Consider the following 22,660-nt stretch of genomic DNA (forward strand, 5'->3'; position numbering starts at 1 on the left):
GATATACCTATAGAAAGCCTTCGGGTTTTCCCTGATCCTATCCGCCAATGACTTCTCGTGTCCTCTCCTTGCTCTTCTTAGCTCTCCCTTTAGATCCTTCCTGGCTAGCTTGTAACTCTCAAGCGCCCTAACTGAGCCTACACGTCTCATCCTAACATAAGCCTTCTTCTTCCTCTTGACAAGCACTTCAACTTCTTTAGTAAACCACGGCTCCCTCGCTCGACAACTTCCTCCCTGCCTCACAGGTACATACTTATCAAGGACACACAGTAGCTGCTCCTTGAATAAGCTCCACATTTCGATTGTTCCCATCCCCTGCAGTTTCCTTCCCCATCCTACGCATCCTAAATCTTGCCTAATCGCATCATAATTTCCTTTCCCCCAGCTATAATTCTTGCCCTGCGGTATATACCTGTCCCTGCCCATCGCTAAGGTAAACCTAACCGAATTGTGATCATTATCACCAAAGTGCTCACCTACATCTAAATCTAACACCTGGCCGGGTTCATTACCCAGTACCAAATCCAATGTGGCATCGCCCCCGGTTGGCCTGTCAACATACTGTGTCAGAAAACCCTCCTGCACACACTGGACAAAAACAGACCCATCTAAAGTACTCGAACTATCGTATTTCCAGTCAATATTTGGAAAGTTAAAGTCCCCCATAACAACTACCGTGTTACTCTCGCCCCTGTCGAGAATCATCTTCGTTATCCTTTCCTCTACATCTCTGGAACTATTTGGAGGTCTATAAAAGACTCCCAACAGGGTGACCTCACCTCTCCTGTTTCTAACCTCGGCCCATACTACCTCAGTAGACGAGTCCTCAAACGTCCTTTCTGTCGCTGTAATACTCTCCTTGATTAACAATGCCACCCCCCCCCTCTTTTACCATCTTCTCTGTTCTTACTGAAACATCTAAATCCCGGAACCTGCAACATCCATTCCTGCCCCTGCTCTACCCATGTCTCCGAAATGGCCACTACATCGAGATCCCAGGTACCAACCCATGCTGCAAGCTCACCCACCTTATTCCGGATGCTCCTGGTGTTGAAGTAGACACACTTTAAACCAGGTTCTTGCTTGCCAGTGGCCAGATAGTAAATAATTAAGGCCCTAGGACTGATTCTTGTGGCACTCCACTAGTTACGTCTTTCCAACCTGAAAAAGACCCATTAATCCCGACTCTCTACCTTCTGTGAGTTAACCAATCCTCAATCCATGCTAATACAGTACCCCCAATACCGTGAGCTCCTACCTTGTGCAATAATCTTTTATATGGCACCTTATTGAATGCCTTCTGGAAATCCAAATACACTACATCTACTGGTTCCCCTTTATCAACTCTGCTTGTTATATCCTTAAACAACTCTAGCAAATTTGTCAAACATGATTTCCTTTCACAAAACCATGTTGACTCTGTTTGATTGTGTTAAGCTTTTCTAAAAGTCCTGCTATTTCTTCCTTAATAATGGACTCTCAGCATTTTCCCAACAACTGATGTCTCCCTCCCTTCATGAACAGTGACGTCACATTAGCGGTTTTCCAATCCGTTGGGACCCTCCCAGAATCCAGTGAGTTCGGGAATATTTCGACCAATGCCTCCACCATCTCTGCAGCCGCTTCCTTTAAAACCCTTGGACGTTGGTCATCAGGTCCTGGCGACTTGTCAGCCTTTAGTCCCATCAGTTTGTCAAATACTTTGTCCCTTGTGATGGAGACTGGTAAAAGATCTTTCTTCCCATTAGCTCCTTGCTTATCTAATATCTTTGGGATGTTTCTAGTGTCCTCCACCGTGAAGACCGATGCAAAATATTGGTTTAAATTATCTGCCATTTCTCTGTTCCCATTATCAATTCTCCAGTTGCATCCAAGAGTCCCACGCTCACTTTAGCTATTCTCTTTCTTTTTACATACCCGTAGAAGCTCTTGCTGTTTGTTTTTGTATTTCTTGCCAATTTACTTTCATAATCAATTTTCTCCCTCTTTATTAGATTTTGAGTCATCCACTGCTGGTTCCTAAAAAATTCCCAATCCTCTGGCCGACTACTAGTTTTCGCCGCTTTGTATGCCTTAGGTTATGATTGGATACTCTCCTTGACCACCTTTGTTAACAACGAGTGATTCATCCTTCTCATCGAGTCCTTCTTTTTGACCGGGATAAAGTTTTGCTGAGCGTTATGAAATATCTGCTTCAATGTCTGTCACTGCTCAACCACTGACCTTCCCTTTAGTCTATTTTCCCAGCCCGCTTTAGACAACTCTTTCTTCATACCTCTGTAATTGACCTTGTTTAAGTTGAGGACACTGGTTTGAGACCAGAGTTGCTCGCCCCAAAACTGAATTTGAAATTCTACTATGTTGTGATCGTTACCCCCTGGAGGATCCTTAACTACGAGAGTATTCCATCACACTCCTGACTTGCACCTTGCAAATGGTGGACAGGCTTTGGGGAGTCAGGTGGTAAGTTACTCGCTGCACAATTCCCAGTCTCTGACCTGCTTTTGTAGCCACAGTATTTATATGGTTGGTCCAGTTCAATTTCTGATCAATGGTAACCCCCAGGATGTTGATAGTTGGGGGATTCAGCAATGGTAATGCCATTGAATGTCAAGGAGAGATGCTTAGATTCTCTCTTGTTGGAGATGGTCATGGCCTGGCAGTTGTGTGGCACGCATGTTACTTGCCATTCATCAGCCCAAGGCTACATGTTGTCCGGGTTTTGCTGCGTGTTGGCACGGACTGCTTCAGTATCTGAGGAATCGATAATGGTGCTGAACATTGTGCAATCATCAGCGAACATCCCCACTTCTGACCTTATGAATGAAGGAAGGTCATTGATGAAGCAGCTGAAGATGTTTGGGCCTAGGACACTACCCTGAGGAACTCCTGCAGTGATGTCCTGGAGCTGAGATGATTGACCTACAACAACCACAACCATTTGCCTTCGTGCTAGGTACGACTCCAACTAGTGGAATCCCCCTGATTCCCATTGACCTCAGTTTTGCCAGGTCTCCTTGATGCCATACTCGGTCAAATGCTGCCTTGATGTCAAGGACAGTCACTCACACCTCACCTCTTTTGTCCATGTTTGAATCAAGGCTGTAATGAGGTCAGGAGCTGAGTGGCCCTGGCGGAACCCAAACTGAGCATCAGTGAGCAGGTTATTGCTGAGTAAGTGTCGCTTGACAGCACAGTCGACGACACCTTCCATCACTTTGCTGATGATTGAGAATAGACTGATGGGGCGGTAATTGGCAGAGTTGGATTTTCCCTACTTTTTGTGTACAAGACATACCTGGGCAATTTTCCACATTGCAGGGTAGATGCCAGTGTTGTAGCTGTACTGGAACAGCTTGGCTAGGGGCACGGCAAGTACTGGAGCAAAGGTCTTCAGTACTATTGCCGGAATATTGTCAGGACCCATAGCCTTTGCAGTATCCAGTGCCTTCAGTCATTTCTTGATATCACGCAGAGTGAATCGGATTGGCTGAAGACTGACATCTGTGATGCTGGGGACCTCAGGAGGAGGCCGAGATGGATCATCAACTCGGCACTTCTGGCTGAAGATTGCTGCAAATGCTTCAGTCTTATCTTATGCACTGATGTGCTGGTCGTGCCCATCACTGAGGATGGGGATATTTGTGGAGCCTCCTCCTCCTGTTACTTGTTTAATTGTCCACCACAATTCACGCCTGGATGTGGCAGGACTGCAGAGCTTAGATCTGATCCGTTGGTTATGGAATTGTTTCGCTGTCTATCACTTGCAGTTTCCACTGTTTAGCATGCAAATAATCCTGTGTTGACACTTTATTTTTTAGGTAAGCCTGTTACTGCTCCTAGCATGCTGTCCTCACTGAACCTGCCCATTCAGGTACTGATCAACAGAGTGACAGCGAGATAACTCTGAAATATAGTTACCGTTATGCAGATAAACTCAGCACATAGTAAAATCACAGAGCATGCAGCAAGATTAATGACCAGTTAATCTACTTTTTTTTTCTAATTTGTTCGTAGGAGAAGCACGTTGCTGGCAAGGCCACAGCATTTACTGCTCATCCATAATCTCCCTTGGGAAGGTGGCGGTTACCAGGATCTGTGCCTGGAATCTCAGAGTGGGCGAAACGACCAAGGCAATCATGTGCCTGCCAGTTGAAGAGTGAATGTCAACCACAACACCAGGAGAACTCAGCTGCTCTTCCCCAAACTGAGCAATGGGATCTTTTACATCCACCTGAGCAGACAGGGGTTTAGTTTACTGGTTTATTCAAGGCCCCTCCGATAGTGCAGCGCTCCCTCAGTACTGACCCTCAGGCAGTGCGGCGCCCCCTCAGTGCTGACCCACCGGCAGTGCGGCGCTCCCTCAGTACTGCCCCTCAGGCAGTGCGGCGCTCCCTCAGTACTGCCCCTCAGGCAGTACCATACAATCTCAGCCTCAATTACGTGAAGTCTTCGGGTGGGGTTTGACTCCACAACTATCTGCTTGACTCAGTCGTTACCTTGCCAAAGCACAACAAACAATCTGATATCTCCCCGAGTGTTGTCCTCTGTTAAACCAAGACCCATTAATCCCTCTCAAGTGGATATACACGAACCCATCACACAGTTTAAACAATAGCACAGGAATTCTCATTGTTTCCTATAATGTAAGTTTATTCCTTGTTCCGCTCAGGAGTGAGATGAGTGTGGAGTACAAAGCTACAGATTTCAGATGGAGCAGGGGCACTGAGCAAATTGAAAACAAGGAGATCTTGACATCAACATACAGCAGGGCTCAGGAACTGGACAACAGATGCACTAAATGGAAAACGCTACGATTTATAATTCCTGGAGATTCCAATAATTCAGACATGAGTTTACTCAGTCACCATTGGCCCAGACCCCAGAGTTTCAGCCCTGCACAAGATCCCTCCTGGGGAGGATCAGCAACAGAAGTGTGGTTTGGAATGAACTGACTCCAAGATCACAGCATTTGATGCTACAGAGGTCACCAACATTCCAAAAATTTTAGCAGCAGCTCCTCCTTACTTTCAAACTCAGTTTGAACCTGGATGTGATGCTGCACATCACAGTTTCCCAAAAATCTCTTTCAAGTGGCTTGGCACTTTGCCCAATAACACGGCAATGGTCAGATCCACTCCTCCTTCACAGAAACTCCATTCCTCATCTGCACTGACTGGCCTGTCTCCAGACACAATTTCATCACAACAAGCAAGGGGATGGGCGCCAGAGAGCAGGGGGGGGGGGGGGGGGGGGGCAGGCGCCAGAGAGCAGGGGGGGGCAGGCGCCAGAGAGCAGGGGGGGGCAGGCGCCAGAGAGCAGGGGGGGGCAGGCGCCAGAGAGCAGGGGGGGGCAGGCGCCAGAGAGCAGGGGGGGGCAGGCGCCAGAGAGCAGGGGGGGGCAGGCGCCAGAGAGCAGGGGGGGGGCAGGCGCCAGAGAGCAGGGGGGGGGCAGGCGCCAGAGAGCAGGGGGGGGCAGGCGCCAGAGAGCAGGGGGGGGCAGGCGCCAGAGAGCAGGGGGGGGCAGGCGCCAGAGAGCAGGGGGGGGCAGGCGCCAGAGAGCAGGGGGGGGCAGGCGCCAGAGAGCAGGGGGGGGCAGGCGCCAGAGAGCAGGGGGGGCAGGCGCCAGAGAGCAGGGGGGGGCAGGCGCCAGAGAGCAGGGGGGGGCAGGCGCCAGAGAGCAGGGGGGGGCAGGCGCCAGAGAGCAGGGGGGGGCAGGCGCCAGAGAGCAGGGGGGGGCAGGCGCCAGAGAGCAGGGGGGGGCAGGCGCCAGAGAGCAGGGGGGGGCAGGCGCCAGAGAGCAGGGGGGGGCAGGCGCCAGAGAGCAGGGGGGGGCAGGCGCCAGAGAGCAGGGGGGGGCAGGCGCCAGAGAGCAGGGGGGGGCAGGCGCCAGAGAGCAGGGGGGGGCAGGCGCCAGAGAGCAGGGGGGGGCAGGCGCCAGAGAGCAGGGGGGGGCAGGCGCCAGAGAGCAGGGGGGGGCAGGCGCCAGAGAGCAGGGGGGGGCAGGCGCCAGAGAGCAGGGGGGGGCAGGCGCCAGAGAGCAGGGGGGGGCAGGCGCCAGAGAGCAGGGGGGGGCAGGCGCCAGAGAGCAGGGGGGGGCAGGCGCCAGAGAGCAGGGGGGGGCAGGCGCCAGAGAGCAGGGGGGGGCAGGCGCCAGAGAGCAGGGGGGGGGCAGGCGCCAGAGAGCAGGGGGGGGGCAGGCGCCAGAGAGCAGGGGGGGGGCAGGCGCCAGAGAGCAGGGGGGGGGCAGGCGCCAGAGAGCAGGGGGGGGGCAGGCGCCAGAGAGCAGGGGGGGGGCAGGCGCCAGAGAGCAGGGGGGGGGCAGGCGCCAGAGAGCAAGGGGGGGGCAGGCGCCAGAGAGCAGGGGGGGGGCAGGCGCCAGAGAGCAGGGGGGGGGCAGGCGCCAGAGAGCAGGGGGGGGGCAGGCGCCAGAGAGCAGGGGGGGGGCAGGCGCCAGAGAGCAGGGGGGGGGCAGGCGCCAGAGAGCAGGGGGGGGCAGGCGCCAGAGAGCAGGGGGGGGGCAGGCGCCAGAGAGCAGGGGGGGGGCAGGCGCCAGAGAGCAGGGGGGGGGCAGGCGCCAGAGAGCAGGGGGGGGGCAGGCGCCAGAGAGCAGGGGGGGGGCAGGCGCCAGAGAGCAGGGGGGGGGCAGGCGCCAGAGAGCAGGGGGGGGCAGGCGCCAGAGAGCGGGGGGGGGCAGGCGCCAGAGAGCGGGGGGGGGGGGGCGCCAGAGAGCGGGGGGGGGGGCCAGAGAGCGAGGGGGGCAGGCGCCAGAGAGCGGGGGGGGCAGGCGCCAGAGAGCACTGGGAGCTTGAACATGTTGTCACTTCCCAAATCCGTGCTATTTCTGCTAGAACGCCCTGTTTGAATGCCTCCAACAGGTTTCCACCTCTGCCACAAAACCATAACAGCTCTTATCAAAGTTTTTCACAAATGACATCCATTGTGACTGTGACAAAGGTAAACTTTCCCTCCTTGTCCATCTTGAACTGTCTGCAGTCTGTGACTTGATTGACACACCATCCTCCTCCTACGGCTCTCCACTGTCGTCCAGCTGGGTGGGACTGCTCTCACCTGGTTCCATTCTTATCCAAGATCTCTGTGCTCTCCAGTTCTTGCCTCCTGAGTAGCCCCGATTCCCATCGCTCCACCATTGGCAGCTATGCTTTCAGCTGCCTGGGCCCCAAGCTCTGGAATTCCCTCCCTAAACCTCTCCACTTCTCTAGCTGGCTGTCCTCCTTTAAAATATTCTTCAAAACTTGCCTCATTGACAGGTTTTTAGTAACCTGCCCTAATGACTCCTCAAGTGGGTCTGTCATGTTTTGCTTTATCATGCTCCTGTGAAGTGTCTTCTGGTGTTTAATTATGTTCAAGGCACTATATAAATGTTAGCTGTTGTTCACATTTCTCTTTTCCCTCTACCAAACCCCAAATTAATATTTCCCCATTGCAGATGCTGAATTAAAGTGGGGTTCAGTATCACTGTCCCTGCTGTCGCTCCACAACCTCTACTTCACCATATACAGAGTTTAGCTGGCCAGCGGTCAGTATTTAGTTCGTGTGTGCTGGATGGGGAGCTGTGTGACCCAGAAACCAATAAGCAGATGGTTGGTGAACGCATCTCAATGGTTGCAATTCTCTTGCTTGTCCGTCTAGTCCACCCACCTGCTAATAGTTCACCGATGATCTCTTCTCCCCTCAAAGTGCCTGTTTCACTACATTTAAGAAGTATTTAGATGAGCACTTGAAACTCCATATCATACAAGGCTACAGGCCAAGTGCTGGAAAATGGGATTAGAATAGTTAGTTGCTTGATGGCTGGCACAGAGACGATGGGCCGAAGGGGCTGTTTCTGTGCTGTATAACTCTATGACTCTGTGATTCTATATAATTTGGGAGAATTTGGACAGTATAAACAGAAGATGGTGATTCAATGCAAGGAACAGGGGTGGTGAGAGAAAGACGTTAACAGAAAGGGAGTGGGACTGTGATACAGCTGGAGTACAAGGGTAGCAAAGTGAGATGGCACTAGAGTCAGGCTGCAGGCAAAGAACTCCATTCAAAAGACAGAAATAACCTCAAAAGAAAGTTAATATAGAAAATGGAGAGATGAGAGGAAAATGTGAGAGAAGGAAATCCTTGATAAAAGAGAGTAGCCAGCTTCACAGGTCTTTATCTCTGTGTTTTTCGCTGTCTTCCAGTTTCTTTCTTTCTCTCTTTGTCCATCTGCCTTCGACCCCTCCCCCACATCTGCATCTTGCTCACGAACAGTGTCTGCCCTATCTCATGTGAGATATGCCCAGGCATTGCTAAGGTAACACTGACACAGACTGTCTGCTGGTAGTCTCCTCTACAGTAGTGTGTTCTAACCTGTCCTGTGTGTAATACTTTGTCTGAAGCTAAATAAAATCCGAACTGAATAAATTCTTGTTAAATCAGCAGAACGGAGAAGGATGATGCAGTTTAGCAGCAATTGGAAAGAGGGAGTGGGGGGGAGGTTTGGGGGTGAGATTCCTGCTTAAGTCACACAGCTGCCTCAGCCTAAGACAGCACCGGAGCCATGGAGGCAACCCATCATTGAGCACAGGAGGGGAGTTCTGGGGAGGGGTATAAACCATCTGAAAATTCCTCCCCCTATTCGAGGCACTGTCTCACTCTGCGGTACGAGTTCCACAGTCCCTGGGAATTTACACGGGTCATCACTCTTTACTTGAGCCTAATTGTAGAAGAAATTCCCATTTATAAGCATCTTTCACACCCTTGGGACATCTCAAATATTCCAAAGCCAGTGACATGGTTTCGCTGTGCAGTTCCAGTTCTTTTGCAGGTTTGCACGGCACACAGCAAGATCCCACAAACAGCAATGAAATGAATAACCAGTTAATCTGTACATTTTTGGATGAAATTTCACCAGATCACAGGGGAAAATTCCCTGCGCCTCTGCTAAATTATCCACTTAAGCGGGCAAAGGAGGTTTCAGTTTTATATCGCAATCAAAAACCTTCCCCTCCGACCGTGCAGCACTCCCTCATTTCTGGCACTGGGGTTGTCAGCTGGAGTACTGAAAAAACTAGCAATGGGTTTAAACGTGAGGAGTATTTATTTCTTTTTAGAAATGCAAAGCTTAGTAATGGACCATGACAGGACAGATCCTCTCCCCCAGCGTCCTGTCCCCCAGCGTCCTGTCCCTGGCATTTCTCTGATTTGGTAATTGGTCATGTTAAAGGTTATTTCCCTGGATTCAGCACCCTGAGCAATGCAGCCTGCGATTTTGTCCTACACCAGATGCTTCACTGTGACTGAGGCAGCTACAGACAGGTCAGTGAATCTCATTTTAAACCTGTTTGTCTTATTTTGCATTTCGGACCCCTAGGCAGATACTGCCTGGGTGTCAGCTTAATCAGAATCTGTCATCATCTAACTGCTCTGCTTTCCCAAAATAGAATCCTCGCAAACACTGCCTGAGCATCTCCACATCCCTTGGGAATAAAATCAGTGCTTTGATCCAGTAATTCTCCCCGACATGGATGAGAAAAGGAATTCTCAACATTAACGACAGCATCGTGACACTCACAGCTTCCTCCTCACCTCAGCAAAGATCATAAACGGAGGCGGTGGCATAGGGGTAATGTCAATGGACCAGTAATCCAGAGACCCAGGCTAACCCTGGGGACGTGGGTTCAAATCCCACCATAGCAGCTGGCAAATTTACATTGAATTAATAAATACAATTAATTAATAAAATAAATCTGTAATTGAAAGCTAGTCTCAGTAATGGTGCCATGAAACTATCAATAGTCGGAAAACCCCATCTGGTTCACTAATGTCCTTCAGGGAGGGGAATCTGCCGTCCTTACCTGGTCTGGCCTACATGTGACTCCAGACCCAAAGGAATGTGGTTGACTTATAACTGCCCTCTGAAATGGCCTAGCAAGACACTCGGTTCAGGGCAATTAGGGATGGGCAATAAATGTTGGCCTTGCTAGTGACACTCACATCCGATGAAAGAATAAAAGTCACCATATACACCCAGAGTCTGACCTTTCCCTGATTGCCCTCTAATACCAGGGGCTCGTGAGCTGCTGAACCCCATTCTACTGATCTCGAGGGGCTTGTGTCAACCCCAAATTCACCCTCTATGGTTGAGGGCGGGTTAACTCCTGATTACCCCTCCACTATTGGGTACTCAAACAGACAGCGTGCAGCAGGCAGCAATTCCCTTCACTGGGTTTTGAAAAGTGCAGCCAGCCCCACAATGGTTCACTGAGTAAAGGCACTGCCTGCTGTGGCAGTAATCCAAACACCAGATATTCCATGCCCAGTTCGTGCTGCATTCGCTGATTCCAGGCACGGTAGGCTGAGCAGGGGAAGGAGGTACAAGCAGCAGTTGAGAGGGGGATAAAGATGTGAGCCTGCATTCCACTGCTGATAGGGTTGTGATGCTCCATAGGGTCGAATAGCCGCCAGCACTCACCAACTAGACTTTAGACACAAAGACTAGAGATTTGGGTGAGATACAATATCCATGAAACAGAATTCCAGCAAGAGTTAGCAGTCATGTAGGGGGAAGAAAGAGGTGGAGAACCAAGGCGATATTAGAAGGCAGGCATCTGAAATGGGAACAGCATTTAGGAAGAGAAGATTCCTTTTAAGAACTAAAAAAAACTACAATATTTTACCTCCTCAACCCAGGATTTTCCACATACTCAAGACTGATGCAACATTTATCAAGGACAGTGTCACAAATCCAGCATTCCAACCCAATGCACCTCATTAACCCAGCTACTGCATATTTCATATTTTAAGAATAAATTATGCAACAATTTTACTTTACAAAGCAGCAGGCTTCCAATGGCCTCTCACTAAAAAGCTCAGGTGCCCTGGTGGCTCAGTCGGTACATGGGGCAATGGGTTGGTGCTGAGCTCCACAAAGCAGCAAGATCCCGGGTTCCAGCCCAGTTCGTGCTGAGTTCATTGATCACAACCAGTGCACTAGTCAGAGCTGCCTCCAGCCTCAGTGCCCCTGAGCAAAACAGGGCAGAATCAGCTCAGGTTCCTGCCCCTGATCATTAACGAGTGCCCCTGCTAGAACAGTGAGCGAGCAAACGCAAGGTAATTATTCAACCTGCTACAACCAGGTGAGAAAGATGTCTAGGGCTCTCTTTCAGCCTTCACCTGGTCTTGTTATATCAGGGTTTTGAGCTCCCCCTTGGTGAATCCTTGTTCACCAATTTCCTATTAGAAGGCAAAGAAATGAGCACAACCAGGCTTTCTTAGGTTTAAAAAAAAGAGAAGTTGAATTTATTAAAACTTTAACTCTAATTCGGTTAACGCCTACAGATACACGCCGCGCCTCATGTTAGCATCCATACACAATACACACGTGCAAATAGAGACAGAAAAGAGAAGAAAAATAGAGAGAGGTCTGAGGCAATCTCTGAAGAAGGGTTTTTGTTACTGTGCTTTGAACTCGCTGAAGTCCTTGCTTGTCGGTATATCTTGCCTTTCGTTAGGACCCAGTATTCTTCTTAAACCTTGTTCATTGTAGGAGACTTTTCTCTCTTGGGGTTCATGTGTATTCAATGGGTCTTCAGTACCGTAAGAAAAAGATGGGAGCAGAAGGAGAGAGGTCTCTTCAGTCCAGGAACAAACAGCTTTGAGTTTTAAATCTCTGTGGCAAGTTCAAATTCAAAAAACTCCAACAGCCAGTTAGTTATGTGACTAAACTGGTCTGACCACTTCTGTTTGTGTATTCAGCCATCGTAGCAGTTAACCTGGAATGCTAGCTTCTCCACCTTCAATATCTGGTAATCAAAAGTCCATTGAGGGTTAAATTGGAGCAGGGAGTGGCCCCTTTGACCTTTCCAAATACTGTCTGTTACTATGCAAATGTCTTTCCAGTCAAGGGTCTGGAGTCCTTTTTTAAAAACAAGTTCTTTCTTTACTCCAGTAACAGTTTAAAAGTCAATGTTCATGTGGTGAAATTAACATCTCACATTCTTGGCAGGTGGGGGTCTGCATGACACCTCCACACCCAGGGGAATGGAATGCGATTTGAAAAAGAAAAGCACATTTCATTAAGAGGTTTGACATAAATATAAGATATAGAAAGAAAAACAATGCATTTCTCTCATTCATTTCCATTCATTCATCAATCTTAAAGCCTATTAGAATTGTCTTTTCTGGGTGCCAGTGCTGCTTTAATTTCCCCTTTTTTGGCATCCCAGTAACCATGTGGTTCTTTGGGGATGCTTTTCTTCAGTTTGCCCATTGCTATGACTGCCTCGGGTTTTGTTCCTGTTGAGGTATTTTTTTTTCCAGGAGAGTTAATAGTGGGTGGGTCTATCCTGAACACTAAGTCATGCAAAGACTTTTGACTTCAGGGGATGGGTGGCTCCCTTTTTCTCTGACTGTGGGGAGGATTCTTTGTTAATCTCCCCTTTGTTCTCTTGGACGCTCCTAGCTGCAGGTACATGTGCAGACCTGACTGCATTCCCCTGTGGCACTTCGACTAGGTGAGGCATCACCCTTACAGTTCTCTGCCCGCCTAAAGATCTCTCTTTGTCTCTGCAGGTTCCTGTAAATGCTGTTAGCAACTCTCGTGGGGTGTTTCTAGAGTCTGCATTTACCTAGGAGGATGAGGGGTCTAATTTTTCACATTTTTTGGGGTTGGTTGACCAGACAGTATGGGGTTTTCATCTGGGATTCTTGCTGGACTTCCTTTAACCTGCCCTCTTGGTCACTTTTTCCACTTCTCTTTCTAAACTTTTTCCAGCCATGTGCCTGCCTGTCTCCTTTTGTTCTCGGCAGGGGTCCCTTACAGTTCACCAGCCCTCTGCTGGAGGGTCATCCTAACACCGGTACGTGTCTTAAGGGTGCAGGTTTCACTGTAGGTTGGGGTTTCCCCTCAACCTGGCACATGTGGCAACTCCTGCAGTACTCCACCACATCCTTGTGGAGTTTTGGCCAGTCAAACTGCTGTCTTATGTGGGCTTTGGTCTTTCTAATACCGGCATATACAGCTACTGTAGTCTCATGGGCCCTTCTTAATATTTCTCCCCGGTACCTCTGTGGCACCACTAACTGGTGAACTACTGTCCACTCCTTGCCCTCAGGTCTGTGAGGAGAACTCCATTTCCTCATCAGTACCTCATTCTTTAAATAGTAGCAATCAGGGACTCCCTCTGCTTCACTTTCAGACTGGGCAGCCTGTGCTAACCCTCGCAATACTGGGGCGGCTCGCTGAGCCTCAGCTAGGGAAAATCCATTTAATTCATTCCCTGGGTTTCCTAACTTTCCAAAGAAAGTCTTGGACAGACAAACCTCATGGTCATCTGTCTGCAGTGCCAATGCAGTCTCCTATGGGGGAGCTGGTTTGATTATGGCCTGACCCACTACACATTCAGGGATACTGCAGGGGACCGTCTCCTGTCACTGCCCTGTCTCTCTGACCTCCTGCGGTCTTTCTTTCACTACTGGGGGGGCTACCATCTTCACCCCCACCAGATCATTACCTAGGGGCAGGTCAACCCCGTCCACAGACAAACTAGGGACAATCCCTACGGTCACTGGTCCCAAAACTAGGTCGCACTCCAGGTGCACCCGGTGTACAGGTACAGGCATACACTGCCCTCCAATACCATTCACCACCAACTTGGTGTTCACTGCAATCTCTGGGGGAAAGGTCAGGCCTTTTCCCAGTAAAAGGGATCTAGTGGCCCCTGTGTCCCTGTGAATCACTGTGGGCTTGCTTGCCCCACTCAAGGGGTATGGGGTTACTCTCCCTTCCGACACGAAACCCTGATAATCTTCAGGAATTCTATTAAATTTTCCTGCGCTTGCTGTAGTAAGCTTCCTGGATCTCACTCTTACTGCAGTTAAAGTCACAGCTTGTTCTGCTGTGCTTTCCATCAGGGTCCAGTCTTCACTGAGCGGGTGTGCCCTGATTAACCCTACCGGTTTTCCCTTTAATTTTCAGCAGTCAACTTTTAAATGCCCTGCTTTATTACAATGGAAGCACACAGGTCTCCGGGTCTCACTCTTGCTCACAGCACCTTCCTTTTTGGCTGGAGGATGTCCACCCGTCTCCTGCTTTCCTTTCTCTTCCAGGACTGCCGGGACGGATATCACCTTCCCACCCTTTGTCATTTTGACATTTGCGGGCGTGATTAGGAAAGGTTCTGCCCTTGGAAACCAACTTAGAAATAAAAGCAAACTCATCGGCCAGAACGGCCGCTTGTCAGGCTCTCTGAACCCGCTGCTCCTCTACATGGGTCTTTATTGAGAATGGGAGAGAGTTTTTAAATTCCTCTAACAAAATTACTTCTCTGAGAGTCTCATAGCTGAACTGTATTTTAAGAGCCCTCAGCCACTGGTCAAAAGCTAGCTGCTTACTTCTTTCAAACTCCTGATAAGTTTGAGTAGCTTGCTTTTTGAGGGTTCTAAACTTTTGGTGGTAGGCTTCAGGTACAAATTTGTATGTCTTGAGGATAGTATTTTTGGTCAGTTCATAATTTGATGAACTCTCATCTGGAAACAAGGAATAAACCTCATGGGCTTCTCCAGTTAGCTTGCTTTGTATTAAAGGAGACCAGGTCTCAGCTGGCCATTTTAGCTTCCTTGCCAGTTTCTCAAAAGACACAAAAAACACTTCCACATCTCCCTCATTGAAGTTTGGGATCAGTTGGGTGAGTTTTAACAATTCTGTACCCAACCCTGAATTATGCTCCTCCATATTGGCCAGGCTTTCACTAGGGTTACTCTGTCGCCCCCTAGTTAACTCAAGCCACTTCAGCTCTCTTGCTTCAGATTCTTTCTGGAATATTCTCTCTTTCTCTCTCGTTCCTTCTCCTGCCTTTCTTTCTCTCTCCCCTCTCTCTCTTATTTCTTTAAATTCCTTCTGGAAGGTTCTCTCTTTCTCCCTCTCCTGCCTTGCTCTCTCTCTTTCCTGTTCCTCCCTTTCTCTTTCTCCTAAATCGAGTCTCTTTTGTTCCAGTTGTATCTTTGCTAGCAGTACCCTGTCTGGGTCTACTTCTAACACTGCTTCTGCTTCTTCAGATTCAAAGGAAAAATGGTTGGTCACTAGTCTGAGGAGTTCAGACTTCCTAGCCTTGCCACATACAGTGATCCCACACTGCTCAGCCATTTTCCTCAACTCCTCCATAGACAGTGCTTTTTACTTATCCCAAGTTACTTCACCCTGGCTTGGAGAGCTACCCGCTTCAGTGGCAGACATGTTAGTATTCAATCACACACAACCACAAGAAAACCTGTATTAATCTTGCTCCCTTTTGCTTGGGAACAATTTGGCTTCCCACTTCAAATTTCTCCCATTTGTCTGTGGGTAAAATTCTGGACACCAGCACCCAAATTTCTGTTACGACCCCAGGTAAGAAAGGTGTCCAAGGGTCTCTTTCAGCCTTCACTTGGTCTTGCTCTAACAGGGTTTTGTTTAAACACACAGTGTTTTGCGCTCCTCCTTGGTGAATCCTTGTTCACCACTTACCAATCATAAGGCAAAGAAATGAGCACAACCAGGCTTTCCTAGGTTTAAAGAAAGAGAAGTTGAATTTATTAAAACTTTAACTCTAATTCGGTTAACGCCTACGGATACACGCCGTGCCCCACGCTAGCATGCATACGCAATACACACATGCAAATAGAGACAGAAAAGAGCAGAAGAAATATAGAGAGAGGTTTGAGGCAATCTCTGAAGAAGGGTTTTTGTTACTGTGCTTCGAGCTCGCTGTAGCCCTTGCTTGTAGATCTTGCTTTTCGTTGGGGCCCAGTATTCTTCTTAAACCATGTTCACTGTAGGAGACTTTTCTCTCTTGGGGTTCATGTGTATTCAATGGGTCTTCAGTACCGTAAGAAAGAGATGGGAGCAGAAGGAGAGAGGTCTTGTCAGTCCAGGAGCAAACTCTGTGGCAAGTTCAAATTCAAAAAACTCCAACAGCCAGTTAGTCATGTGACTAAACTGGTCTGACCACGTTTGTTTGTGTATTCAGCCATTTTAGCAGTTAACCTGGAATGCTAGCTTCTCCGCCTTCAACGTCTGAGAATCAAAAGTCCATTGAGGGTTGAATTAGAGCAGGGAGTGGCCCCTTTGTCCTTTCCAAGTACTGTCTGTTACAATGCAAATGTCTTTCCAGTCAAGGGTCTGGAGTCTTTTTTTAAAAACAAGTTCTTTCTTTACTCCAGTAACAGTTTAAAAATCAATGTTTATGTGGTGATATTAATGTGTCTCATTCTTGGCAGGTGGGGCCTTCATAACATAACCATAGAATTTTACAGTACTGAAGGAATCTTCTGTCACAAACCTTACAGGAAGTGCTTTCAAGATCATAACGCTACATTAAAAAAATTCTCATCTTGCCTCTGGTTCTTTTGCCAATTACCTTAATTCTGCGCCCTCTGGCCGCCAACCCTCCTTCCAGCAGAACCAGTTCCTCTCTACATACTCAAGCAAAACCCTTCATGATTTTGAACACCTCTATTAAATCTCCCCTTAATCGTCTCTGCTCCATGGAGAACAATCCCAGCTTCTCCAGTCTCTTCACATTAACTGAAGTCCATCACCCCTCGGACCATTCTAGCAAATCTCCTCTCCACCCTCACAAAGCATGAGATAGTGAGTGAGAGGGAAGAGCAGAGAGATGAAATGAGATCTGGGAAAGTTGGGGTCACAGATGAAGTATCTGTATCTCGAGTGATCGGCAATGAAAGGTAGTTACAGAGACCAGGGAGTCACCAGCACACTCACAGAGCACAGCTTCAACACCACAACCCACAGGAGGGGAGAGTGATCCTGAAATCAGAACAAATACTCTGGAATCCGGTGCAGTAAAAGTGGAATTTCACCCAGTGAAGGGAAGATCAGTGTCACTGGCAGCAGGAATAACCCAGTTTAAACCAATAAAAAAAAATAGCAAATTCTGGAAATCAGCCACTAAAATAAAAGCAAAATTCTGCAGATGCTGGAAATCTAAAATAAAAACAAGAAATGCTGGAAATACTCAGCAGGTCTGGCAGCATCTGTGGAGAGAGAAGCAGAGTTAACGTTTCAGGTTAGTGACCTTTCATCAGAACTGGCAAAGATAGTAAAGTATTAAGTTTGAAGCAAGTGAAGGAGGGGGAGGTGTGGTGGGGAAGAGAACAAAAGGGAAGGTGTGTGAAAGGGCAGAGGGCAGGAGAGATTAAATAACCAAGCTGTCACAGAACAAACGCAAAAGATGTGTTAATGTTTGTGGTGAAAAACAAAGCATTAGTGCAGAGAGAGTGTTCATGGCAGAATAATGAACAGCTCTGTCCAGAATTACAACATGAAAAACAGGCACATGGTTAAAAAAACGCAAGCTCGAGGAACAGCACCTCCTCTTTCGATTAGGCACTCTTCATCCTTGCGGACTCAATGAGTTCAACAATTTCACAGCATGACTGGCCAATTGTTTATTTTTTATTACTATTTTTAATTATTTAATTTTTTAACCATGTGCCTGTTTTTCATGTTGTAATTCTGGACAGAGCTGATCATTATTCTGCCATGAACACTCTCTCTGCACTAATGCTTTGTCTTGCACCACAAACATTAACACACTCTTTGTCTTTATTCCATGATAGTTTGTTATTTAATCTCGACTGCCCTCTGTCCAATCACACACTTTCCCTTTTGTTCTCTTCCCCACCACCATCCACTCCCCCCCTTCACTTGCTTAAAACCGAACACTTTTCTAACCGATGCCAGTTCCGATGAAAGGTCACAGACCTGAAACGTTAACTCTGTTTCTCTCTCCACAGATGCTGCCAGACCTGCTGAGTATTTCCAGCACTTTCTGTTTTTATTTCTGGAAATCAGACCCCTTGGCAATGCATGTTTTATCATATTCATAATCCGTCCCTGCTGCCCCACCAGTACTTTGAGCACTTGGCACGTCATAACATTCAAGGCTATGGGCAAGTGCTGGCAAATGGGATAAGGTAGACAGGTCAGGTGTTTTAATGCATCGGTGCAGACCCGATGGGCCGAAGGGCCACTTCTGCACTGTATTATTCTGTGATTCTGACCTGTCCCCAATACTGCACCCCAGTGTTATACAGTGACAGACCCGCCCCCACCAGTACTGTACCCCAGTGTGAGAGTGAAAGACCTGTACCCACCAGTACTGTTCCCCAGTGTTATACAGTGACAGACCTGTCCCCACCAGTACTGTACCCCAGTGTTATAGTGACAGACCCATCCCTACCAATACTGTACCCCAGTGTTATAGTGACTGACCTGCCCCCACCAGTACTATACCCTTGTGTTATAGTAACTGACCTGACCCCACCAGTACTGCACCCCTGTGTTATAGTGACAGACCTGTACCCACCAGTACTGTACCCCAGTGTTATACAATGACAGACCCGTCCCTACCAATACTGTACCCCAGTGTTATAGTGACTGACCTTCCCCCACCAGTACTGTACCCCAGTGTTACACAGTGACAGACCTGTCCCCACCAGTACTGTACCCCAGTGTTATACAGTGACAGACCTGTCCCCACCAATACTGTACCCCAGTGTTATACAGTGACAGAACCTGTACCCACCAGTACTGTACCCGTGTTATAGTGACTGACCTGTCCCCACCAGTACTGTACCCCAGTGTTATAGTGACTGACATGACCCCACCAGTACTGTACCTGTGTTATACAGTGACTGACCTGTCCCCCCCAGTACTGTACCCCAGTGTTAGACAGTGACAGACCTGTCCCCACCAGTACTGTACCCCAGTGTTATACAGTGACAGACCTGTCCCCACCAGTACTGTACCCCAGTGTGATAGTGACAGACCTGTCCCCACCAGTACTGTACGTACCCCAGTGTTATACAGTGACAGACCTGTCCCCACCAGTACTGTACCCCAGTGTTATACAGTGACAGACCTGTCCCCACCAGTACTGTACCCCAGTGTTATACAGTGACAGACCTGTCCTCACCAGTACTGTACCAGTGTTATACAGTGACAGACCTGTCCCCACCAGTACTGTACCCCAGTGTTATACAGTGACAGACATGTCCCCACCAGTACTGTACCCGTGTTATAGTGACTGACCTGTCCCCACCAGTACTGTACACCAGTGTTATACAGTGACTGACCCGTCCCGACCAGTACTGCACCCCAGTGTTATAGTGACTGACCTGCCCCCACCAGTACTGTACCCGTGTTATAGTGACTGACCTGTCCCCACCAGTACTGTACCCGTGTTATCGTGACTGACCTGTCCCCACCAGTACTGTACCCCAGTGTTACAGTGACAGACCCATCCCCACCAGTACTGTACCCCATTGTTATACAGTGACAGACCTGACCCACCAGTACTGTACCCCAGTGTTATACAGTGACAGACATGTCCCCACCAGTACTGTACCCCAGTGTTATACAGTGACAGACCTGTCCCCACCAATACTGTACCCCAGTGTTATACAGTGACAGACCTGTACCCACCAGTACTGTACCCCAGTGTTATACAATGACAGACCCGTCCCTACCAATACTGTACCCCAGTGTTATAGTGACTGACCTTCCCCCACCAGTACTGTACCCGTGTTACAGTGACTGACCTGTCCCCACCAGTACTGTACCCCAGTGTTATAGTGACTGACATGTCCCCACCAGTACTGTACCTGTGTTATACAGTGACAGACCTGTCCCCACCAGTACTGTACCCCAGTGTTATACAGTGACAGACCTGTCCCCACCAGTACTGTACCCCAGTGTTATACAGTGACAGACCTGTCCCCACCAGTACTGTACCCCAGTGTTATACAGTGACAGACATGTCCCCACCAGTACTGTACCCCAGTGTTATACAGTGACAGACCTGCCCCCACCAGTACTGTACCCTGGTGTTATACAGTGACAGACCTGTCCACACCAGTACTGTACCAGTGTTATACAATGGCAGACCTGTCCCCACCAGTACTGTACCAGTGTTATACAGTGACAGACCTGTCCACACCAGTACTGTACCCCAGTGTTATACAATGGCAGACCTGTCCCCACCAGTACTGTACCCCGGTGTTATAGTGACAGACCTGTCCCCACCAGTACTGTACCCCAGTGTTATACAGTGACAGACCTGTCCACACCAGTACTGTACCCCAGTGTTATACAGTGACAGACCTGTCCACACCAGTACTGTACCCCAGTGTTATACAGTGACAGACCTGTCCCCACCAGTACTGTACCCCAGTGTTATACAGTGACAGACCTGTCCCCACCAGTACTGTACCCCAGTGTTATACAGTGACAGACCTGTCCACACCAGTACTGTACCCCAGTGTTATACAGTGACAGACCTTCCCCCACCAGTACTGTACCCCAGTGTTATACAGTGACAGACCTGTCCACACCAGTACTGTACCCCAGTGTTATGCAGTGACAGACCTGTCCTCACCAGTACTGTACCCCAGTGTTATACAGTGACAGACCTGTCCCCACCAGTACTGTACCCCAGTGTTATTCAGTGACATTGCAGGGTGTTTCCGCCAGCTATCAGGATGATGATTTCACCATGCAGCGAGCACAGTGTGGCCTGTGGGAGCTGCGAGATTGATGTGCACAGTTTAATGCAAAAGCAATAAAGGCTGAGGAACCTGGTACATGGTTTAAAAATTCAGAAACCTTCAGGTACAGTTTCAATCTGCTAACAGCTTCGAGGCTCGAAGGGAATATAAAACATCTTTACAGAAGATTACAGTTAATTATTAATATAACAGTTGCAGATCAGTTATTAAAGACACTGCAAGACATTTATGACATGAACTATTTCGTTCGCTACTCAAGCAGTTGAAGAAGTAAAACATAGCCCTAGAAGCAGAAAGTGAGCAATAATTTATTCTGCAGTGCCCGAATCACAACCAACACATCGTAACTCCCTCTGCTAAGCTGCTCCTGGTCTCTAACGGTAACCCACGACCTCCCGTCCCATTTAACAATGTGACCCACAACCTCCAATGCCTATTCCAAAACTAACAAGTCTGCAGATTTAACATGTTATTCAGTGATCAAAACCAGGTCTGGGCTGGATCAACTAATTTGAGCCAGTGTGCGTTTGGTAAACAACAATCAGCTTCAATGGCGCTGGGCGATGGAGAAATCGCCACAACTCTTGCCCACTGTCCAGTGAGCCGGCTGGAGCGTGATGTATCTACTGATACTCACAGTCTAGGTAAACAGATGGAGTGAGTGGTCAGTTGGAGGAGGCCCTGTATCCCGAGCTGAAATGGAGGGAGGAAACAATCCCACTGTGCATTGACCCAATCACCGGAGACCTTTTACCAGTACCTCCCATCAAAGTGCTCCTGCGGAGCTCAGCTCCTAATCTTTGACCCTAGCCATCCCTGCTGCCAACCTGTCATCAGCTGTTCCCCATATCATCTGCAAATTCTCAGCAGAGGTCAAAACATCTCCCACAGCAGCTGGGCAGCAGGTCAGGCAAGAGCATAGGCGGCACCCTGGCAATCAGTCTCTCCTGAACTTTCAGCACCATCTTAATGACTCTCACTCCCAGCAAGTAGCAGCCAAGTTTAAACTTCCACCTTTCTCCTGTATTGATCCAAGTTTGCCACAGTGCCCTGATCAACCCAGCACAAGGCCTCAATCCCATAACAATGCTGCTCCCAAAACCTAGCCAACAGGACAACCACTGACTCTTCAGCCCCCAATATTGTCACACTTTTTTATTCATTCATAAGATGTGAGCATCACTGGCCAGGCCAGCATTTATTGCCCATCCCTAATTGCCCTTGAGAAGGTGGTGGTGAGCTGCCTTCTTGAACAGCTGCAGTTCATTTAGGGTAGGTACACCCACAGTGCTGTTAGGAAGGGAGTTCCAGGATTTTGACCCAGCGACTGAAGAAATAGAGATATAGTTCCAAGTCAGGATGATGTGTGACTTGGAGGGGAACTTGCAGGCGGTGGTGTTCCCATGTATCTGTTGCCCTTGTCCTTCTAGGTGGTAGAGGTTGAGTGTTTGGAAGGTACTGACATGGGTACAATCCAATTAGACTAGCAACATAACCCCAAGCGAGCAGGGCAAGTAAACGCTGCACTCACCAACCACAGAAAGCACTGTGAGAAAATCAATTTACTGCCACCCCCAGTGTTGAACAGTGTCAGACCTGTCCCCATCAGTACTGTACCCGTATTGTACAGTGACAGACCGTATCCCGGTGATATACAGTGACAGACCTATACCCCCATTTTATACAATGACATAGCTATCCCCCAGTACTGTACCCATTATCCAGTGACAGACAGATCCCCCAGTACTGTACCCCATTGTTATACTGCAACACACCTGTACCCAAATATCATATCTCCAAAACCCTAGGGACAGGTTCAGTGATGCTCCTGCTGATAAACCATCACATGACATTCATTGAGGCAAGATCAGGCTTTTTAGGAAAAGGCCACTGGGCCCAGAACCAATCCGACTGGATTATCAGTCACACATCTCCTCCTCTTCATCTTTATCTCCAGTTAACTGCTCTTTGAACTGAGAGGGCAAACATACATCGAGCTACACTTCATTACAGATGTGCTCAATCTGTCAGAATAGTGAGGTTACTGAACACCTCCCCCAACAGTACATCATTCCTCAATAGAGGGAGTCTTCCCC

At 48.7% G+C, this 22,660-nt stretch overlaps 1 protein-coding gene across 7 annotated transcripts in view; it reads right to left on the minus strand.

The window, feature by feature from the left end:
• vav2 (vav 2 guanine nucleotide exchange factor) overlaps window positions 1-22,660 on the minus strand; it is a 292,220-nt gene that overhangs the window by 267,992 nt on the left and 1,568 nt on the right. The window contains exon 1 of one of the 7 annotated variants that reach the window (XM_068012007.1): window positions 21,202-21,222. The exons of the other annotated variants lie outside the window; for them this stretch is intronic. The gene's annotated coding sequence lies outside the window, so the exon portion shown is untranslated. Of the gene's footprint in view, window positions 1-21,201; window positions 21,223-22,660 lie in introns of those variants that run through there. 7 annotated transcript variants of the gene reach the window in all.

Source organism: Heterodontus francisci, chromosome 32 (assembly GCF_036365525.1).
Source record: "Heterodontus francisci isolate sHetFra1 chromosome 32, sHetFra1.hap1, whole genome shotgun sequence".
Lineage (NCBI taxonomy): Eukaryota > Metazoa > Chordata > Chondrichthyes > Heterodontiformes > Heterodontidae > Heterodontus > Heterodontus francisci.